At 47.6% G+C, this 8,257-nt stretch overlaps 1 protein-coding gene across 5 annotated transcripts in view; it reads right to left on the bottom strand.

Moving 5' to 3' along the window:
* LOC132388577 (NACHT, LRR and PYD domains-containing protein 3-like) overlaps positions 1-8,257 on the bottom strand; it is an 84,549-nt gene that overhangs the window by 62,750 nt on the left and 13,542 nt on the right. For 2 of the 5 annotated variants that reach the window (XM_059960955.1, XM_059960953.1), the window contains one exon: positions 7,703-7,995. The gene's annotated coding sequence lies outside the window, so the exon portion shown is untranslated. Of the gene's footprint in view, positions 1-775; positions 2,030-6,513; positions 6,579-7,702; positions 7,996-8,026; positions 8,253-8,257 lie in introns of those variants that run through there. The other 3 variants (XM_059960954.1, XR_009510277.1, XR_009510278.1) reach the window with 3 other exon arrangements.

Here is an 8,257-nt window from a genome sequence, read left to right as displayed (position 1 = left end):
TTTGCCGAATGTTTACCCTACCTTAGAAATTACTAGGGTTACCCATAACCCTCGAGTTTTCTAAGCTCCATGTACCTATCCAAAAGTCTCTTATATGAGCCTATCATATCCACCTCCACCCCCGTTGCCGGCAGCCCATTACACCACTCACCACTCTCTGCGTAAAAAAACAACTTACCCCTGACATCTCTTCTTACTGAATCCTAAGCACCTTAAACATGTACCCTCCTGTGGCGGCCATTTCAGCCCTGAGAAAAAGTCTCTGACTATCCGCATCAAATATCCCACTGATTTTACCAAACTATTACAGATGCAATCGAGTACATTGTTATTAAACAAAAAGAACTGCAATGTATATACCACCCTGTAAACTTAGGTCATGTCAAATTCTTCTCAATAAATGAAAAAAAGTCAAGATGACAGACGTTTCCTCACAGGACAACTCACACAGTGCAGATTTCACTGTGTTAAACATTCTTTTGATCTCACAGCTATCCACACACTTCTGACAGAAAGGAATCAACAGGTCTCACCAACCAACTAAATAATGGAGCCATCACATCTTTACACCCCTCCCCCGCTATAAACTGCAGTGTGAGGAGTTCTCATAATTTCGCCCTCTCCCAGCAGCTACCTATCGAAATGTCGTAAAGGGTAGACAGATAGTGTCGATCCCGCCTGCGATGGATTAAGCAAAGCGAATCCTCAGTTCCCTCGGTCAGGGATCAGAGTCAGAAACACACTGAGTCTCAGCAATTTGCAGAACGGTAAACTTTATTATCAGGAGGACCCAACCAGCTCCTGCTAGATTGAGTGCCGAATTACACTTTGCACAGTTTTTTATACCCTACTTGTTTACGACTTTGTGAGTTGCACCCATGTGAGGTGCAGACATTCTTCCTTAATCTCATTACAAAATTACAAATGTGATTACCCTTTGGCCCACTTATCAGCCTCAGCGCATTAACACCGTTATTGTTCAACCGTTAAGCATGTCTTCCCGTTACCCGTATCGCTTCTTTAATCAGCAAGCTATTGTTTCATCCTGATTTTGCAAATTGGTTTATACATTGCCCTGCAAGTTGCTTTGCACGTTCTTTCTGTGTCAGCACATTCTAAATGGACTCCTTAAGAACCGTCTTTAATTTAATCATTTCTCTCAATCCACCCTTTTTCTTTTTAGAATGTGCTATCAGTTGGGCTTTTGCCACGGGTTTACATAGGCTTCTTCCTCTAGCTCTATTTCCCTTTGTAGGAGTACCTGAACAGGATCAGCTGGGGCCCCTGGTTGCATGACTTGTCTTGCCACCCGAGCTACTAGCTCCCGCAAGCAGGGGATCAGACATGGTAGCAGAAGGAGGACCATCAATCCCCCTCCTATAACCCCTAAAGCGGTTCGCCACCAGCCTCCTTTCAACCATCCGTCCAGCCAGTCCCAGTACCCCAGCGGCTTCCAGGTCTGTACCGGCACGTGGGCCAGTTTCCTTATTTTATCTGATATTTTTTGAACCACCTTTCCGTTGTCATCTATCTTTAAGCAGCAGTTGGTTAGATTAAACTTTCCACATACTCCTCCTTTTTGTTGTAGTCATAACATTTCTCGTTTACATGCGAGTGTGATACAAAGGACCCTGGAAAAACCGTCATGCCCACCCTTACCGTCGTCCTGCACTTATCACATCCCCCTTCAGCGCTTCTCAACAATAGCAGTATATACATTACAGTCCCAAAGTTCATTCTGTCCGTCTTTTGAGCTTTAGCACCATCGGGTCTTCTCCCTGGACGCAAGTCCATTCTGCACCTTCTTCGGGCTTTACGAGTCCCTTGATTCTCGCGGCGTGGGTCCACCCTTTTTCTTTTGTCCTTACTGCGGCTTCGGTGGTCAGTAGCACCTGGAATGGGCCTTCCCACTGCGGCTGTAACTTCTCTGGCTTCCAAGTCTTAATCAGGACCCAGTCACCGGGCTGAGTTCGGTGGAGTGCGAAGTCCAGAGGTGGGGTTTGTGCGAGTAAGCCCTTCCTGCGCAATTCTGCAAAAGAACGAGACATTGCCTGTAAATAGTCCCTTACAAAGACATCTCCCCCTTGCAGGGAAGGATAGCCCTCCACCTTGTTCCAATATGGAAGGCCAAACAACATTTCATAAGGGGATACTCCTATATCTTTTCGAGGAGCCGTGCGGATTCTTAGTAGGGCCAGGGGTAGACACTTGGTCCAGGGTAGCTTGGTTTCCATCATTAGTTTTGTCAATTGCGTCTTCAAGGTACTGTTCATCCTCTCAACTCTTCCTGAGCTCTGAGGGTGCCAGGGGGTGTGCAGCTTCCACTGGATTCCTAAGGCGTCACAGATTAGCTGGTGTGTTTTTGAGGCAAAGTGTGTTCCCCTATCTGAATCAATAGACCCCATTATTCCATATCTTGGGACTATATTTTCTAATAGGATCCGTGCCACTGTAGGGGCGTCCGCTTTAGTGGTTGGGAATGCTTCCACCCACCGACTGAAGTGATCCACAATTACTAACAGGTACTTCCATCTCTGAACTTGTGGTAGTTCCGTAAAGTCTATTTGGATCCGATGGGACGGTCGGATGGCTAGTGTTTGTCCCCCCTTATGGGTGGCACGCATCATTTTCTTGTTTACCTTTTGGCAGGTGTAACAGCCCCACACCTCCTGTTGAGCTAGTGTGAATATCCCTTGACAAACATAGTCCCTTAGGATAGTGTCGCACATAGCTTGCACTCCCCAAAGGCTTTGTTGGTGTAGTTGTTGCAGTATATGACGAGTTACTTCCTTATTCAGTACTTGCCGTCCGTCGGGGGTCTTCCACTCGCCTTCTGATGTTTGTCGGGCTCCCAGCTGGCTCATAGCGTCTATTTCTACTTGGGTGAAGACTGGTAGTTTGTTAAGCCCTTCCCTTATTGGTATCAGGGTTAGAAGTCGGACCGTTTTTTCCATTGCTGCCCGTTTGGCTTCTTCATCTGCGAGCCGGTTTCCTATTGCTTCCGGGGCTGTTCCTCGTTGATGTCCTGGAACGTGAACCACTGCAATTTCTTGAAGTAATGTTAGGGCTTCCAGAGTCATGCTTATCATTTGTTCGTGAGCTAATTCCCTTCCCCTGGCTGTTATCAACCCCCGTTCTTTCCAAATCTTTCCGAAGGTGTGTACCACTCCATAGGCATACTTAGAATCGGTGTATATAGTGCCTATTTTGTTTCTTATCAGTTGCAGTCCACTCTGCAAGGCATATAGTTCACAAGACTGGGCTGACCAATTACCCGGGAGCCGGCCGGACTCCACCGTCTCCCTAGTCCTCCCGTTTATAATAGCATATCCACTGTGTCGTACCCCATTGATGCATCTGGAGGAGCCGTCGATATATAGTTCCTCGCCTTCAATTAGGGGAACTTCTTGTAGATCTTCCCTACTTTTTGTCTGAAGGTCTGTTAGCTCCACGCAGTTATGCTCGGTTTCCTCCCCTGTTGATTCCCCGTATAAGAACTGTGCCGGGTTACAACTATTGTTCTTTTCAAAGCTTAAATCATCCCCGACCATCAGAATGGTTTCGTATTTCAGTATGCGAGAGTCCGTCAACCACCGCTGAGCTTTTTGGGCTAAGAGGGTGCTAACGGAGTGCGGGGTATACACCGTCATTCTTCCCCCAAAGGTTAATTTCCGTGCTTCTTCTACTAGTACGGCTGCTGCCGCTACGGCTTGTATGCACGTCGGCCATCCCCGGGATACCGGGTCTAACATTTTTGATAAAAAGGCCACAGGTTGCCGCTTTCCTCCTTTTTCTTGGGTTAGTACTCCTAATGCAGTTCCTTCATTGTTTGTTGCATACAGCTGAAAGGGCTTTTCCAGTGCTGGCAGTGTTAATACCGGGGCCCGAATTAGTTGCCCTTTTATTTTCCTGAACTTCTGTTCTTCTTCTTCGGTCCAGCTGATTATTCCCCGGTCTTCCTTTGCCAATTTGTCGTACATAAACTTCACCAGGGGGGTATAATTCTCTATCCAAATGCGGCAATAGCCCACTAAGCCCAGAAATTGTCTTATTTCCTTCTTTGTCCTGGGAAGCGGTATTTTAGTTATTCCCGCTATTCTTTCTGGGGTTATTTGGCGGTGCCCTTTACTGACTCTGTGTCCGAGATATGTTATTTCCTTCTCGACAAATTGCAGTTTCTTCTTGGACACCCGCAATCCTTTTTCTCCTAGGTAATTCAGGAGTCTTATAGTATCGTCTCGCACTACCTCCTCTGCTGGTCCCGATAGTAGTAGGTCATCGACATACTGTAATAGTTGGTTCTTTTCGGTACAATGGAATCCAGCCAATACTTGCTCCAGTACCTGTTCGAATAGGTTTGGGGACTCCGTGAACCCTTGGGGCAAGACGGTCCACCGGAGTTGCTTCTTCCGCCCAGTGAAGGGATTTTCCCATTCAAATGCGAACATATCTCGGCTACCTTCCTCCAACGGGCAACTCCAAAAGGCATCTTTTAGATCTATCACACTGAACTCATTCGGCTGTTCCCTTCCCCAAATTGATATTGCAGCTTGTCGTATCATTTGCCTCTCTTGTGCAGAAAATAGCGTTCCCATAATCGCATGCATTTCTTCCCAAGTGTAAACATTAGGTCCTAAGAATTGATCCAACTGTTCTGCCAGTCCCATTGGATCTTCTAATAAAGTTTTCATATCTTTCTTAAATCCTCGTACTTCGGTACTTGTCAGAGGGACGTTTACAAATCCTGTTCCTCCCCGTTCTCCTCCCATTGGAACCTCTCGAAGGGGACACAGCTGTACCTCTTCCTTTTTTAATTCGTCTTTCTTTTTCTTATCTGCTCCTGTCACACTCCTTGTTTCGATCCTTGCTTTTGCTTTTTCCCTAACATCCCTCTCTTCCCTCTCCGGGTCTATTTCTTCTGTTCCTTCACTTTCTTCACGTCCTCTCTCTGCTCCCGCAAGGGGCGCAGAAGGCTGGACATAGGGAGGGGGTAAATGATCGAGTGGGTCCCACTTCCGCTCAACTTTAATGCCCAATTTAAAACTCTTTGTTGTTACTCCTGGCCAGGGAGCCCAACAAAAAGCATAAGCAATTTCTTCCGGTTTTACATTTGGTTTTGAATTAACGTAAATGTTTAAGGCTTGTCGTACCCAATCCTCCTCAGACCCAAGCCGCGGCCACCAGACCGCAGGTTTTTCTATCGGCTGTTTCGACCAAATTAAACAGTACTGTATCGTTTTTTCTTTTGTTTCCCTTTTAGTCTTCCACATCCCCAATTCTCAAACATTCTACCAAGGGGGCTATCAGGAGGAACCCCCGGGTATGGTCCCGGTCTTTCTGTTTCCTCTTTCTTTTTAGAGCCACCCCCTCCCATCTTATTCCGCTCTTACTTAATCCCGCACCCTTCTACTGCAACAGTAGGCACTTTACCCGGTGCGTCCCAAGGACTTTTATCAGGAGGACCCCCGGGTAGCGATCCCGGTCTTCTCCGTCCTTACTTATTCCCGCACCCTTCTACTATAATAGTAGGCACTTACCCGGTGCGTCTGGGGACTTCCAGTACCAGGTACTGTCCCCTTCTCCCCGTTTACCGCTCTGCGCTGTCCGGATATCACTCGCTCAAGCCGCGTCGGAGCGACGAGCAAGGAGTCAGGGACTGCCAAACTCGGCGGGGTGCACCGTCTCCGATGTCCTTCCTCGTGTCCACCGCGGCCGGAGTGTGGATCCCGGACGAGCCCCCACGTTGTCAGAAACACACTGAGTCTCAGCAATTTGCAGAACGGTAAACTTTATTATCAGGAGGACCCAACCAGCTCCTGCTAGATTGAGTGCCGAATTACACTTTGCACAGTTTTTTATACCCTACTTGTTTACGACTTTGTGAGTTGCACCCATGTGAGGTGCAGACATTCTTCCTTAATCTCATTACAAAATTACAAATGTGATTACCCTTTGGCCCACTTATCAGCCTCAGCGCATTAACACCGTTATTGTTCAACCGTTAAGCATGTCTTCCCGTTACCCGTATCGCTTCTTTAATCAGCAAGCTATTATTTCATCCTGATTTTGCAAATTGGTTTATACGTTGCACTGCAAGTTGCTTTGCACGTTCTTTCTGTGTCAGCACATTCTAAATGGACTCCTTAAGAACCGTCTTTAATTTAATCATTTCTCTCAATCAAGAAATCCCCGAGTGTGAACGGATCGGATTCCTGCCGTTGCAAGCAGTAGCCCGGGGACAGTTCCGAGATTTGGGAAGCTCGCACCTCCCGAGCCTTAGCTGATGATTCGCAGCTGGGTTGAAAGTGCGGCGTTTCCGATAACACCTCCAACTACACCGGTTTCCCGCGGGACATGCACAGGAAGTTGATGCATTCAATTAGCTGAAGGGAATTATTAATTCTTTCAAAAGCGATTCGCTACAGTTCAATTGTTGAACATGCGAATACATTCTCAGTCTCATTTAAGTGTCTGACTGCCTTTGTGTATTTTATATTTCAGTAAAAATAGCTTTCTACCGTGTACAGCGGCTCCAGGTTCTGTTACCACCCTGTCCCAGTAAGGTTGTGTTACGGGTTCTGTAAGTAATGAACACACCCTGGTTAATGTTCAGTCAGCTCCTGGTGAAAATCATTAACTAAACCTACACTGTTACCAGTGGGTCTCTCCGCCTCCTGTTCCTTAGCACAGGGAAACATTCTCTCCAAACGAAGAGCACGATAGAGATGAAATGTGATCTCATTGATTTTGAGAGCGGAATGTTTGTCGGTGCCAGAGGGAGCAGTTTTATAGACAATGGACTATAGACAATAGGTGCAGGAGTAGGCCGTTCGGCCCTTCGAGCCAGCACCGCCATTCAATGTGATCGTGGCTGACCACCTGCAATCAGTAACCCGTTCCTGCCTTCTCCCCATATCCCTTGACTCTGCTGTCTTTAAAAGCTCTATCTCACTCTTTCTTGAAAGCACCCAGAGAATTGGCCTCCACTGCCTTCTGAGGCAGAGCATTCCGTAGATCCATAACTCTCTGGGTGAAAAAGTTTTTCCTCAACTCTGTTCAAAATGACCTACCCTTTATTGTTAGCTGTGGCCTCTTGTTCTGGACTCCCCAACATCAGGACCATGTTTCCTGCCTCTAGTGTGTACAATCCCTTAAAAATCTTATACGTTTCAATCAGATCCCCTCTCATCCTCCTAAATTCCAGTGTTCCAGTGAAAACACTGTCATTCAAGTGTGAAGAAAGTTTAACACTTTGTGGTGCAGGGAAGAGCGAAAGAACCGATGACGTGATGTAAAGTACATTAGCTGGGGTCTTGAAGGTCGACTGTTCTTTTCTCCATAGATGCTGCCTGGCCTGTGGAGTTCCTTCAGCATTTTCTGTGTGTTGCTCGGATTTCCAGCATCTGCTGATTTCTCTTGTTTCAGAAAGATCGGTGACGGGTCACTGCCCCGTTGGATATTTCATATGTCACTACCGGGGTGAAAGATGCTTTCTGCTCAAACTCAGTAGAAATCACCCAGGAGAGTATTTCTGGATGACGGCAAAGACGTCGTTTCTCTTAATCCATTTGGACAGTAATTGCCTCGTTAACATGAACATGTCAGAACTCCCTTCTCCCACTAAATTCACTCCCGATCCCGACCAAAGCCGAGTCTCGCTCTAAGTGCTGAATAGTTGTGCAGAATCATAGACAACACTTACCTCTGATGTTTAACCGGCCGGCGTTCAGCGTGGTCCCAGCAAATCACAGTCTAACTTCCCCGGTGACCAACAATGGCCCTGCACCGGTGTGCTCACCCTGTACGGAGAGTTGAGTCTGAGCTGCTGCTCCCGAGGCCACTCGGCTGTGATGTGTCCGCCGCTCGTTACAGATGGACAGGGCCGGGTGAGCCGGGGTAGAGCGGGACTGCCGCAGTCCGGGTCACACTAACTCTCACCGGCTCAGGACGGGTCTGACAGCGGGAGGAGGCGGGAGTGGGGTCAATGTAGCAACCCTAAAGAGGAAAACAAACAGGCTGCGTTAACCTTTCTGTCCGGGTTTCCGTGTGGATCTCTCCTTTTTCTTTCATCGCAACCAGTGGGGCCGAGTTTCTCTGTTTGATGCAGCGAGTCCCAGGCTGCAGATTTGATCCAGCCCGGGTTCAGGGAGGATCTGAGCTCCGCCCTCTGTGTAAGAAAGACTGCCCGGCGTGGATAAGAGTTTCAGCTCAAACCTCCCTCGCCTGTTCAGGTGCAGGGAGCTGCATTTCTGCTGAA

Source organism: Hypanus sabinus, unplaced genomic scaffold (assembly GCF_030144855.1).
Source record: "Hypanus sabinus isolate sHypSab1 unplaced genomic scaffold, sHypSab1.hap1 scaffold_353, whole genome shotgun sequence".
Lineage (NCBI taxonomy): Eukaryota > Metazoa > Chordata > Chondrichthyes > Myliobatiformes > Dasyatidae > Hypanus > Hypanus sabinus.
This window is presented reverse-complemented; position numbering and strand designations above follow the sequence as displayed.